This window comes from Berghia stephanieae, chromosome 6 (genome assembly GCF_034508935.2).
Source record: "Berghia stephanieae isolate SIO BIC M18660-M18661 chromosome 6, UCSD_Bste_1.3, whole genome shotgun sequence".
NCBI classification, from domain to species: Eukaryota; Metazoa; Mollusca; class Gastropoda; order Nudibranchia; family Aeolidiidae; genus Berghia; species Berghia stephanieae.
Window position 1 is genome coordinate 53,342,608 of NC_088365.1, and position 15,000 is coordinate 53,357,607.

Below are 15,000 nucleotides of genomic sequence, written 5' to 3' on the forward strand. Positions count from 1 at the left end.
AGGAAGATGCTATTTATAAGCCGTTACGATACAGTCGTGCTTTTTGTAAAAAGGGAGAAATTTGACGAGTTTTATTTTTCTTCCATTTTGTGCGTCAAAAATATCCCTGGAGTCAAATTTCTTCCTGTTTAAAAAAATCACGACTATAAGATTGTAACGGCTTACATGAGCTTCCTTTAAATTGTCATCACAAAAAACTGGAATAGTGATGGAAAACGATGCCAAAAACTAGATGTACATTAACTCATACGGTAGAGTCACTATCTCCCTGGCCAGGTGTTGTTGTGGTACCAGTAAGGTCACGGGTTCGAGCCCCCATCGCCGCCGCGAAGTTTTTATTCCCTATTGTCTTCTGGCACTTTCCTACTCACTTCATCTCTTGTTATTACCAACATAAGTGCCTGCTCCACTCACTTTTCTGAATAAAAACCCCACCCTGTATGTTATTGTGTTGGGTGGGTCGTGTGTTGAAGTCTTGGGAAATAATAATAATAATAATAATAATAATAATAATAATAATAATAATAATAATAATAATAATAATAATAATGATAATGATAACGATAATAATAATAATAATAATAATAATAATAATAATAATAATAATAATAATAATAATAATAATAATAATAATAATAATAATAATAATAATAATAATACATGGCATTTACATCGCGTACTTTCATCACTGTGTGATGATCAATGCACGTTACAAATATATAAACAAACATTACATTAATACAACTTATAGCACAATGATATGTGGTCTTGTGGTATGACACTCGCTTTCGAATCGGAAGGTCATGGGTTCGAGCCTCGCTCGGCGCATAGTTGAGTTCTTGGAAAAGGCTCTTTACTCACATTCTCTCAACGTACTCAGGTATAAAATGGGTACCTGGCCGTTAACAGCGTGTCCGAAAAATTGTAATATCGCCTAACAGGCGTCATCTCCCGTACTGTCTTTTACTGTTTTACTGTTAAATGTTGCTGTTGACCAGGGACTCCTTGTAAAGCGCTTTAAGCACATTAAGTGGATATTGCGCTATACAAATCTCAATTCATAATTTATTTATAATGATATCAATAGCAGCAGTGTATGTAATATCGTATCGATATCATGAAAATGTAACGGTAAAAAAGGGTAGTACTTTAACAATGATTTAAAATACTCTTCAACATCGTAACGTAACTTCGTTCCTAATGACGCATGGTAACTTTGTAACACTGGCTCTAAACTATCGGAACAATGGCGGACGCCCGTTTGAAATATTTCACCGGCGAGCATAAAAGCGTATCCAGAGGGAAAAAAACATAAATTTGATCATGTTTTGACTTTTACTCATTCTGATCACAAGGCATATGAAAAGTTCTAGCCAGCATGAAGTATATAAAGTAATGGGTTTTTTTTTGTTTAGAACCAAGATGGCCGCCGTTGCCGGGCGGCGTGACATCAGACTACTGAATCCAATTATCAATAGATTTCGCTTCTTTTATCCTTCTGGGCAGATCATTCCACACAAGGGGCCCAGTTTGGGTAACGGAACGGCCGCCATAGAATTTATAATCATAATTATTTCTAAGAGTAAGCTCCATTTTGTCTGTCGAGGATCGTAAATTCCTATTTGGTACATGAAAGTTTTCTAACATGCTTTTAATGTAGACGGGTGCTTCATCATAAAGACTTTTAAAACAAAACAGAACAATATTAAATATTAACTATTACAGCCATTTGCGGCTATGTGATCTAGTGGTATGACGCTCGCTTTCGGATCGGAAGGTCATGGGTTCTAGCCTCGCTCGGCGCATAGTTGAGTCCTTGGAAAAGGCTCTTCACTCACATTCTCTCGCCTGACTCAGGTGTAAAATGAGTACCAGGCCGTAAACAGCGTAGTGCCGTCGAAAAAATGATCGCCTAACAGGCATCATGTCTTGTCTTACATGTTAAGTGTTGCGGTTGGTCTTGGTACCCCTTGTAAAGCGCCTTGAGACTTCGAGTAGATATTGTGTTATATAAAACTCATTTTATTTACAGATATCAATGAAATATTAAATATTTCAATAAAAAATTAAAAAAAAAACACAGTTTAACCCGTGTCTCATAGAATTGAGTTCAAATTCATTTTGTTTTCATCAAAAGCATAGCGACATGATAAAAACAACAAACAGCATGAGAATTTAAATATCGCCATGTCCACTAAAAGCGTCCCTAGCAACAGTAAATCTTAACACGTTGGACAAGATATGACGATCTGATTGGCGCTATTATATTTAATTTCCCCCACAGAGACAGCATCGTTAACGGCCAGGTACTTATTTTACACATGAGTACGGTGAGATATTGTGAGTTAAAAAGCATTCTTTTTTCTTCATGGACTCAATCAACTATTCGACACTGAGCGCAAGGCTCGAACTCTGTGTCTTCCTGTCTGAAGGCAAACACACCACTAGACCACATAGCTGCACACATGTTACCGTTACGATATGATGGGTCACCATTTGTGGTTAATGTGATATCATAAAAAAGCTTTCATAATTATCTTGAATTTTTACTTCATTATCCATCCAAAGTTTCTCATGATTTGGCCCCAGGGCAAGTACACATATGGCATACAGTGATAAAAACACGTATTTAAAATTTTGGTCAGAAAGCTCGTCCTTCAAATATCAATTGATTAAAATGACACTCTTCTTGTCAAAAATAAATTCTCAAACCTGGGGCTTCATTAACGACTTCTATGAAGACCCAGGTTTAAGAGTTGTTTTTTTTTTTTGCCAAATTGAGAGTCATTTTAATCATTTGATATAATTGAAGTACGAGTTTTCTGTCCAAAATTTTAAAATCCGTGTTTGTTCAGAATCCGACATATCTCAGACATCGCCTGTTTTTTTTTTCCGAGGTACGTTTTTATCATTGGATATTTTCGTATCCATTTTATTCCCGGCCAAACGATCTTCCATTCTCCGCCATAATTCACTTTATATGTAAGGGGAAGGAACCCTTTATAACTCGTGCTGTGCCGCGGCGGAACGCTAAATATTGGCTGCTGTTGTTGATTTAGATGGCTATATAACTCTATTATAAGCATAATAAATACAATGATCTAACGCAATGTCGTAGAATCATTAGGAAAAATTTTCATTTCCAGTGGCGGCGTGTGGACAAAATGAAATGTTTGCCCGAATAATAGTAATATATTACATTATATGAATGTATAAAATATTTAATTAGTTAAATAATTATCTCCCCCCCCCCACAACCCGTCGGTTTTTTCAATGATCAAATATATGATGTATAAAATAATGTATTTTACTCCTTCCAGAATGTCTAGGAGCCTAAGATTATTCTAAAAAATCGAAGTCGTACGTTAGACGTTGTTCGTTCTATTTGAGTATTCTGTCTTCTAATTTAAATAGCAATGTGAATTTGAATGTTTGCTTTGAGTTTAATTAGGAAAAACGGATCAAATGGACGTTTCGGGTTTCCACTTCATCAACAAAACAATGTCTAGGAGCCTAAGATTATTCTAAAAAATCTAAGTCGTACGTTAGACGTTGTTCGTTCTGTTTGGGTATTCTGTCTTCTAATTTAAATAACAATGTGAATTTGAATGTTTGCTTTGAGTTTAATTAGGAAAAACGGATCAAATGGACGTTTCGGGTTTCCACTTTATCAACAAAACAATGTCTAGGAGCCTAAGATTATTCTAAAAAATCTAAGTCGTACGTTAGACGTTGTTCGTTCTGTTTGAGTATTCTGTCTTCTAATTTAAATAACAATGTGAATTTGAATGTTTGCTTTGAGTTTAATTAGGAAAAACGGATCAAATGGACGTTTCGGGTTTCCACTTCATCAACAAAACAATGTCTAGGAGCCTAAGATTATTCTAAAAAATCTAAGTCGTACGTTAGACGTTGTTCGTTCTGTTTGAGTATTGACTTACTTGACTTAGATGCCTTTCGCGTCTCGACCGAAAGATCGGGTCGCCTTGACTGTTTCCAGTATTTCCTGTGTGAGATGTCTCCAATATTGCCGGTCCTCTGCTAGGGTTCTCAGATTTTCAAGGTCCCCTGCCGTTATGAGACTAATGCTTTGTCCAAGTGTTGTGAGGTTTTTGTTTAGGATCACAGGGAGTGTTGTGATCGGTCTTCCTCTGAAAAGGTTCCCGTGTTTTTGGAAGTATCCCGACATGGCTTGGTTTGCTGGTATGTTTTTGTCCCTGCGTAGTATGTGACCGAAAAGTTGCCATCGTTGTTGTAAAATGTCAAGGGAGATTGGTCTTTCTTTTGTGATCTTATAGAGTGATTCATTTGAGATCTTTTTGGGGTATTTGATGTCCAGTACCCTTCTTAGCTGTGTGCGATGGAAGGCATCCAGATGTTCTTCTTCGGATTTTGTCAACGCCCAAGTGCCGCAGTTATACAGAAGTACCGGTTTTACAAGAGCATGGTACAGTTTCAGTTTGATTTTTCTCTTTATTTTGTCACCTCTAATCCATACATTGGTGAGTTTACTGAGTGCGGCGTTTGATAGCTGTTTTCTTCTTTGTACATCCTCGGTGTCTCCAATTAGTGGCCGACTTTCTTTGTTCTTTTCCATTCCTCTTTGTTCCTCGATATTGTTGTAAATTCGGTTTTATTGGCATTGACTTGGAGGTTATATTTCATGAGGGTATTTTGTATGATGTCTATATTTGCTGGTGTTGATCCAATAAAATCGACATCATCTGCATAGGCGATTTCTCTGGGGATTGCATTCTCAATATGAGTCGTTGGTTTTGGAATGACTTTTCGAACTTCTTTCAGAGCGTGTTCTAAGTATATTGTGAACAGAATCGGGCTCAGACTATCTCCTTGGGGGGTCCCGATGTTACTTTCGAACTGCGTCTGCTTTGTGGCCCCGTATATCCTTGGTTGTATCTTTGTGTTGCTGAGGAGAAATCGGATTATTCGGAGCTCGTCTTCGTCTACTATTTCTGTTAATATCTCCAAAAGTTTTCCTCTGTCGATCGTATCAAAGGCTGCGGACATATCGATTCCGGTTATTGTTATGGATATGTTTTCTTTGAGTGCCTTTGCTGCCAACCATTTATGTGTCCATACAACGTCCGATGTGCTTCGGTCTTGGCGAAACCCGCTCTGGCTATGTGATAGATAATTTTCTATTTTTGGTCTAATTCTGTTGAGGACAATAGTTGACAGTGTTTTTCTTATGGCATTCAGTAATGTTATTGGGCGCAGGTTGTTTACGGGTCCTTTCGTTTTTCCTGGTTTTTGTATTGTAATTAGGACACCGCTGTTTATGTCCCAGTCTTTGTGTGTTGAGAATGTTTTGTTCATTATGTTTGCAATGCTCAGATCCAGGGAGAGGGTACCGCATTTCAGCAATTCAGCGGGAATTTCATCTTCGCCTGGGGATCTGTTATTGTTTAGGCACTTTATGCTATTTCTAACTTCAGTTGTTGTGATGCGGTTGTTTAGGTCTCTAGGGTTTCCTGAGAAGGGCGATATTTGTGAGACTTGTTTGTGAAATTTCTGCTGAAGTGGTCAGTTACAATGTCAAGGATATCGTTGGGATTTGTTGTCTGTTTGCCAAATTTATCCTGTAGTTTTGGGTTCTCGAATGGTTTTCGGTTCAGAGATTTCGTCGCTTTGAACATAGACGATGCGTTATTTTTGGACTTTTCTATGTCTTCCACTTTTTTGTCTAATTCCTCGTTTCTGTGTTTTATTGTAAGTGATCGAATTGAATGCAGTATTTTGTTTCGTTCCGTTTTCAGGTTTATTATTTCTTCCGAGTCTTTCGTGTTTTGTATCCTGATCCTAAGTTCTTTTTGTTGCCGCGATAGATCGTTAATAGCGATGTTAGGCGTTCGATTTGGTTTGTTCTTAGTTGTATTAATAGAGCCTGCACTTTCTTCCCCCGCATATTTCATTGCCGCTTGCGTCTCTTTCCATTCATTGTTTGGATTACTGTTTTGCTTTATTTTCCATAGACTTGAGTTAAGTTCATATTGGTAATGAATGCGACATTCTCGCTCATTTACTATTTTTGCCGTGTTTATTTTGACTGCCGTTTTACCTTTCTGTCTTCGTTGTCTGTACACATTTATGTTGAAATTCGTTTTTACAAGTTTGTGATCGGATGTTAGCAGTGTACCACCGTATGATCGCGAGTTGGTTGAGTAGTGTTTATGGCGGTGTTTGAGTATTCTGTCTTCTAATTTAAATAACAATGTGAATTTGAATGTTTGCTTTGAGTTTAATTAGGAAAAACGGATCAAATGGACGTTTCGGGTTTCCACTTTATCAACAAAACAATGTCTAGGAGCCTAAGATTATTCTAAAAAATCTAAGTCGTACGTTAGACGTTGTTCGTTCTGTTTGAGTATTCTGTCTTCTAATTTAAATAACAATGTGAATTTGAATGTTTGCTTTGAGTTTAATTAGGAAAAACGGATCAAATGGACGTTTCGGGTTTCCACTTTATCAACAAAACAAGGTCTAGGAGCCTAAGATTATTCTAAAAAATCTAATTCGTACGTTAGACGTCGTTCGTTCTGTTTTAGTATTCTGTTTTCTAATTTGAATAACAATGTGAATTTGAATGTTTGCTTTGAGTTTAATTAGGAAAAACGGATCAAATGGACGTTTCGGGTTTCCACTTCATCAACAAAACAATGTCTAGGAGCCTAAGATTATTCTAAAAAATCTAAGTCGTACGTTAGACGTTGTTCGTTCTGTTTGGGTATTCTGTCTTCTAATTTAAATAACAATGTGAATTTGAATGTTTGCTTTGAGTTTAATTAGGAAAAACGGATCAAATGGACGTTTTGGGTTTCCACTTTATCAACAAAACAGGATGAATGAAACACTACAGATGAATGAGATTTTAATGTGGTAGTGGCGTTGTTAAGATGAATAAACAAAAACATTGATGGGCAGGAAATTTTATGCTACTCTGTGAGGAAGCACGAATTAAAACAGAGCAATATAAATTTATAAAAGGTTCGTAATTAATTAAGTCAAAAGAGGGGAGGTGGGGAGGAACTGTGTAATGCAGTCTAGAAAGTGAAATAAGATACAGTGTAGACTATTGTTGGAAAATAAATACAATGGAATTGGAAATAAATACAAAATTTAAGGATTAGTCTTGTCCAATTTATGTCACCGTTTGTAGCAAGGCGCTCATCATTAACACATGTGTGAGTTCTTTTCATGACTAGAAGAAATGCAGATCCGAATCTCCAACATCGTTTGACGAGCATTGTCGGATCTTAGCAAAATCTTTGAGCATTTATTTAAAACAGAATTCACTTAACGTGCTCAAAGCGTTTTACGATGGGTTCGTGGCCAACATGAACACATTTATTGTAGAACGAGGACTGTGCACGTGTCATTTAAGTTTCCGTTCTACCTTACCCAAAGTACTGAATTAAAACAAAACAAAACAAACAAAATAAAAACAACAAATAAACAACAACAACAACAAAAAAACCTAAAGTAAAACAAAACAGAAAAACAAAAAAACCCCAACAAAAGAACATCAACAACAAGAACAAAAAAGAACACCTCAACTAAAACAAATAAATACCCCCCCCCCCCCCAGTACATTTTAAAAACAAAACAAAATAATAGCACAAGATTACACATACTCGTAGAGGCTTGCATGGCCTGTAGTTGTGTCGTGTTGTACATGGATCTGATCAACGCCTTCATTGTGGAGTATCAACTTTGGTTCGTTCATCATTGTAAAAACGTACATGTCCTAATGACTATACATTGTGATAAAATTCTGGTCCAGACGTTGTGTTCTTGGGTAAGACAGTATACACACAAGACTACACTCGACTCTATTGTGAACGAGTACCTGGCCATAGGATGTGGCATATATATTGTAAGAGTATTAGTACAAAAAAGACGTCTAACAGTTGACTAGCACTGTGTGGAATGGAAGTATGGTTTCATGTTGCCTGTTATGGGAATAAATGTAACGCTGTGAAGCGCGTTTATCCGGGTAAATCCCCGGAAATGCGTTATACAAACACTCATACTTATTTAAGACATCCTTTTACCACTTTCAATTGGCTGGACGTATTGTCTTTTTTCCACAGTGGGGCATGATTCAGTCTTGCATTTTATTTGGTCCGCTACTGCGAATTGGATACTATAGAAATAATACATAATTCATTTAATCTACACACAGACATTAACACTCATACCCACCAAAGACCATTGAAAAACATATCTACAAATGTAAACACACACCCACACCCACACACACACACACACACACACACACATATATATATATATATATATATATATATATATATATATATATATATATATATATACCGCTCACAACATCCATTGGTCCGATGGAATTACTTTGTTGACCTCTGCCACCAAAGGTTACTGGGAAAAGGACATTTTTTTCTTTGGAAAAAATATAGGATAATATTATCTGACAAGAAATGGCGTGTTTTGATTGGTTTATTAGAGCATGTAATAGATCGATTTGAAGAGTTACAGATAAACCGATAGATAGATAGATAGATAATTGGATGGATAAATGGATGGATGGATAGATTGATGACCGAATAGTTAGATGACTGTATAAATAGATAGATAGATAGATACATGGCTGGATGGGTAGATGGATGGATAAATAGATAGATAGAGAGTCAGACATATATATATATATATATATATATATATATATATATATATATATATATATATATATATATATATATATAAATAGATTAATTAATAGATGGGTAGATTTATTGATAGACAGACAGACAGAGAGTCAGATGCATGGAAAGATAGTCACATATATAGATAGATAGACAGACAGACAGATATATAGATAGATAGATAGAAAGACAGATGGATATATAGATAGATGGATCGATAGACAAGTAGAAAGTTGGATAAATGGGTAGATTTATAGATATATAGATATATATTTATTTTGATAGATATATATATATATATATATATATATATATATATATATATAATATATATATAGATAGATAGCTAGCTAGCTAGCTAGATAGATAGATAGATAGATAGATAGATAGATAGATAGATAGATAGATAGATAGATAGATAGAAAGATAACCCAAATGAATATGAAGATGACAGATAAATAGATTGATAAATACGATGTATAAACTGTCAGACAGATAAAACGAAATAAATGACTTGAAACCAAAACAAACAATCCTTAATGTTTCTATCAAATGGGATTAATTATAATGGAGAGAATATTAATTGTTTTCCAGTGGCGGCGAGTTGCCGGGGGCAAAATTACTCAATGCAGAACGCTGGGAAGAAAAATTGGATTAGTGAGGTAGATGCATGAGGATAGACGGGTCGCAGAAATGGTGTATGACGGTTGTGATGGTTGTGGTGGTTGTGGTGGTTGTGATGGTTGTGATGGTTGTGGTGGTTGTGATGGTTGTGATGGTTGTGATGGTCGTGGTGTTTGTGGTGGTTGTGGTGTTTGTGGTGGTTGTGATGGTTGTGATTGTTGTGGTGGTTGTGGTGGATGTGGTGGTTGTGATGGTTGTGATTGTTGTGGTGGTTGTGGTGGTTGTGGTGGTTGTGGTAGTTGTGATGGTTGTGGTGGTTGTGGTGGTTGTGATGGTTGTGGTGGTTGTAATATTTGTGGTGGTTGTGGTGTTTGTAGTGGTTGTGACGGTTGTGATGGTTGTGATGGTTGTGGTGGTTGTGATGGTTGTGATGGTTGTAATATTTGTGGTGGTTGTGGTGGTTGTGGTGGTTGTGATGGTTGTGGTGGTTGTGATGGTTGTGATGGTTGTGATGATTGTGATGGTTGTGATGGTTGTGATGGTTGTGATGGTTGTGGTGGTTGTGATGGTTGTGATGATTGTGATGGTTTTGGTGGTTTTGGTGTTTGTAGCGGTTGTGACGGTTGTGATGGTTGTGGTAGTTGTGATGGTTGTGATGGTTGTGGTGGTTGTGGTTGTTGTGATGGTTGTGATGGTTGTGGTGGTTGTGATGGTTTTGGTGGTTTTGGTGTTTGTAGTGGTTGTGACGGTTGTGATGGTTGTGGTGGTTGTGATGGTTTGCGGTGGTTGAGGTGGTTGTGATGGTTGTGGTGGTTGTGGTGGTTGTGATGGTTGTGATGGTTGTGATGGTTATGGTGGTTGTGGTGGTTGTGGTGGTTGTGGTGGTTGTGGTAGTTGTGATTGTTGTGGTGGTTGTGGTGGTTGTATTGGTTGTGGTGGTTTTGTGGTTGTGGTAGTTGTGGTGGTTGTGGTGTTTGTGGTGGTGGTGATGATGGTGGTGTTGATTCATTGCTTTTTCAATTCAAGTTGAATTGGGTTGAATTCAAGTTGAATTGGTTTAATTCAAGTTGAGTTGGGTCGAATTCAAGTTGAGTTGAGTTGAATTCAAGTTGAATTGGGGTGATTTCAAGTTGAATTGGGTTCAATTCAAGTTGAATTGGGTTGAATTCAAGTTGAATTGGGTTGAATTCGAACTGATGCGACGACTGAAACCCTCTATAACTACAGATTAGAAAATAACGTTTGTATTTCCGTCGACAAGGTCCCTTGGCCCGGGTTCTAATTGATGCATTGTCAAATATCGATTATTTATCGAATACAACAACGATTATCCCAGCCCTTTACAAGCCGGCTTCGATTAGACTCTAACCTGACTCGGTCCGGGATGATTCATTTAAAAATGAACGTTATATAGTAATGAATAATAATTGATTAATAATAATTGTTATATAGAGCAATGTCCACTAAACGTGTTCAAAGCGCTTTACAAGGGGTCCATGGCCAGCAGCAACATTTAACAGACATAACGCCTGTTAGGCGATATTACAATTTATTTTGTCGGAGAGAGACAACTCTGTCAACAGCCAGGTACTCCTTCTACACCGGAGTTAGGTGAGATAATGTGAGAAAAGAGCCTTCTCCAACTATGCGCCAGGGTAGGCTCGAACCCAGGACCTTTCTATCATACCACAAGACCACATAGCCGCACATGAGCACCTGCTTACTATTATACCGCACCAACGTGTTCTTATTTGCAGGTCTGATAAGTCAAATTGTTTTTTGGGCCATTTTTGTAATAGAAATACTCTGAAACCAACGTAAAATATTTCATTGATGTTCTATCAAGAATAAAATTGCGTCCGACTACCAAACCTGTATATTATATTGTGATGGACAATATTTTGCTTCATTTTTTGAGATTTCCATTACTGCGATGAGCCTATATGGACTTGGGTTATCAGACCTGCAAATAAATGCACGTCGGTTTAGTACCATTTTGACATGAATATCGACTAAAACTTGACAACGTTACTCCGATTACAAAAACCGTGATGAATATAGTTTTTCGATACATAATGTAATCAGTTCATCAATAGGGAATGAGATTAGCGGAAGAGTAGCGTCCCTTGATTGGACATCACCTCACAGAGAGAACGTCAATTTGGTTTTGAAGTGTCTCAAACCCCTTTCACCGGGAAGCGAGGACGAGAGATGCATGCGCACAACCAACATGACGTTCTCTCTCGAATAACTTTTCCGCCGGTGACGTCACAGACTATGGGTGACGTCCAATCAAGGGACGCTACTCTTCCGCTAATCCCATTCCCTATTGGCTAGCTTATCGACACCATATAGAATACACAATGGATATCCAGTCACTCTGAATTTAAAACATACGCTGCTTTGCAGTTCTCGTTGTGGGACGAGATTCCTGGCCAAAATTTTCAACAGGTGCGTGTTTATTTCAGATATGATGAGAAAAATAGTTGATGGAGAAGTGCCAAATGAAAATAGAGAATTAAAAGTCACGGAGTCAGTGTCACATTTAGGCTCCAATGGCACGACACCCTTCGCCTGGCTGAGAGAGAGAGAGAGAGAGAGAGAGAGAGAGAGAGACAGAGAGAGAGAAAGATATATATTATATATATATATAGGGAGAGAGTGAGAGAAAGAGAGAGAGAGAGAGAGAGAAAGATATATATATATATATATATATATATATATATATATATATATTGAGAAAAGAGAGAGAGAGAGAGAGAGAGAGAGAGAGAGAGAGAGAGAGAGAGAACAGCGAGCGGTCACCCTACTGACTGCGCCATCCAACCAGTGTCTATCAAGCGGTTATTGGGTAGCCGGTCTGAGGTGTTTACTTTGCGTCCTATCAAAAGGATATCAAGCAATAGCTATTGTCCGTGTCACGCTATAGAAAATGTGATAAACCCCGGCTCTGTGGGTCTGAAGGAATACTCTAACCTACTGGGGGATTGACGGACGATTTGAGGCCGAAATCCACTCATGCCAGCAACAGTTAGCCATAGCTACAGAGAATGACTTCTCTCTCTCTCTCTCTCTCTCTCTCTCTCTCTCTCTCGCCCTCTCTCCAAATTGTATTGACTGTTCTGTTCTGTTTTATTCAGACAAAACAAATCTTCCTCGCTCTCTCTCTATATATCTTCTCTCTCTCTCCATCTCTCCCACCCTCTCTCCCTCTTTCTCTCCCCATCTCTCTCCTCTCTCTCCCCCCTCTTTCTCCCTGTCTCTCTCTCGTCCCGCTATCTCTCTCTCTATATATATATTTATATATATCTCTCTCTCTCTCCAAATTGTATTGGCTGTTCTGTTCCGTTCTGTTCTATTCTGTTCTCTTCAGACAAAACAAATCTTTCTCGCTCTCTCTATATATATCCTCTCTCTCTCTCTCTCTCTCTCTCTCTCTCTCTCTCTCTCTTCTATCCCTCTCTCTCCTTCTTTCCCCTCTTGCTCCCCATCTCTCTCTCCCCTCTTTCTCCCCTCCCCGTCTCTCTCTTGTCCCTCTATCTCTCTCTCTCTCTCTCTCTTTCACTCTCTCACTCTTAAAACAAACAAATTTGAGGTTTTATATAACGCAATATCCTCTAAACGAGCACAAATCGCTTTACAATGTGTCCCTAGCCAACAGCAGCACTTAACATGTAGGACGAGACATGAAGGTTGTTAGGCGATATTACATTTTCCAACGTAAACGGCCAGGAATTCATTGTCTCTGTCGAAAAAAATTGTAATATCGCCCAATAGGCGTCATGTCTTGTCCTACATGCAACGTGTTGTGTTTCTATTGGCTAGGAACCCCTTATAAAGCGATTTGAGCACGTTTAGTGGATATTGCGCTATACAAATCCTCATGATTATTTTCTTTCCAATACAAGAATTCTGGCAGTTTTTAGTGTGATAGAAATCATTGACAGGTTGATGGCGATGTTGTTTATTTTTTAAAGGGTTTTACGGCGCTTGCAACACATTAAGGTCATATCAGCGCCAGTAAAAAGAAAGAAAATGGGAAAGTAAAAAGATTTAGAATTATAATTAAAAGCACCCAAGAAAAAGAGCACACTATCAAAGTACTTAGTTTGAGATACCTAAAAGTCTCATCCAGACATAAGCACAGGTCCCCACTAAGAGGAATACACTCAAATATTTACACATCATATATAATATGTAAACAAAACATAATACAGTGCATAACAGAGAGATGATTTACAAGGAAAAAAATATCATATCTCAAAACTAACTATACATTTGACTGTTTCCCTCCCAGCTAGGGTATCCGGCAAGCGCCCAGACAAAACCAAGTAATCTCATTCCAAGACAAAGAGAGAAAGCAAGTTGGAAAACAGATATAGAGGGATAGAAGACACAGTATGTACCTCCCTGCCCACTATGGGAGGTCAGGATAGAAAACACAGTATGTACCTCCCTGCCCACTGTGGGAGGTCAGGATAGAAAACACAGTATGTACCTCCCTGCCCACTGTGGGAGGTCAGTAAGATGGCGATTTTCATCAATCGATAAATCCAGTAAAAGGTCCCTTGTCAAAACGCATATTGGATGTTTAGTAAGAATATTATGGCAGATTTCCAGGACTCTCTCCTTTCCAAATCCACTGACCAGTCACTGACCACTCACTGACCACTCAGTGACCATTACGAAAGGAGGACAAAGGCGATAGGTTGGGATGAATCTAGGATTAGATACAATCTTATTGGATTCGAAACATTCTTCTTCTTCTTCTTCTTCTTCTTCTTCTTCTTCTTCTTCTTCTTCTGTTTGGCTATGTGGTCTCGCGGTATGACACTCGCTTTCGGATCGGAAGGTCCTGAGCTCGAACCTTCATCGGCGCATAGTTGAGTCATTGGAAAAGACTCTTTACTTACATTCTCACACCGCAATCAGGGTTAAATGAGTACCTGACCGTTAACAGTGTTGTCTCTGTCGGAAAAAAAATTATAAAATCGCCTCAGAGCGTTATGTCTCGTTCTCCATGTTACGTGTTGCTGTTTGTGGGGGACCCTTTGTAAAGCGCTTTGAGCTCGTTTAATGGATATTGCTCTATATAAAAGTTCATTATTTTCTCTTCTTCTTCTTCTTTCTTTTCGAAATTAGTATCGTGTAAGCTTTGTTGATGTTTGTTTGATTTTCACAGCAACCACATTCAACCGACTCAGGTTAGATTAAACACAATACTCTTCAACAGTCGTAACGTCACTTCCTTCCTAATGACGCATGGTAACTTAGTAACACTGGCTCTAAACTATCGGAACAATGGCGGATGCCCGTATGAAATATTTCCCCGGCGAGCATAAAATCGTATCCAGAGGAAAAACTCCCCCATAAATTTGATCATGTTTTGACTTTTACACATTCTGATCACAAGGCATATGAAAAGTTCTAGCCAGCATGAAGAATAAAAAGTAATGATTTTCTTTGTTTAGAACCAAGATGGCCGCCGTTGCCGGGCGGCGTGACATCAGACTACTGAATCCAATTGTGATGCTTTTTGATTGGGTATGAGATCTGGACAGACCATAATACAGGTCAGACTTCATTCTCGTTGACGATTTAAACTTAATTTTTTATTATTCTTTTCATTGTTTCTTTTAAAAAAAATTTCCTTCCTTCGTTTTTATTACTCTTTTGT

At 38.0% G+C, this 15,000-nt stretch overlaps 1 long non-coding RNA gene across 2 annotated transcripts in view; it reads left to right on the top strand.

The window, feature by feature from the left end:
• LOC144975722 (uncharacterized) overlaps positions 1-15,000 on the top strand; it is a 195,885-nt gene that overhangs the window by 128,703 nt on the left and 52,182 nt on the right. The window contains exon 3 of one of the 2 annotated variants that reach the window (XR_013645973.1): positions 14,795-14,896. The exons of the other annotated variant lie outside the window; for it this stretch is intronic. This is a non-coding gene — a long non-coding RNA (uncharacterized LOC144975722). The remainder of the gene's footprint in view (positions 1-14,794; positions 14,897-15,000) is intronic. 2 annotated transcript variants of the gene reach the window in all.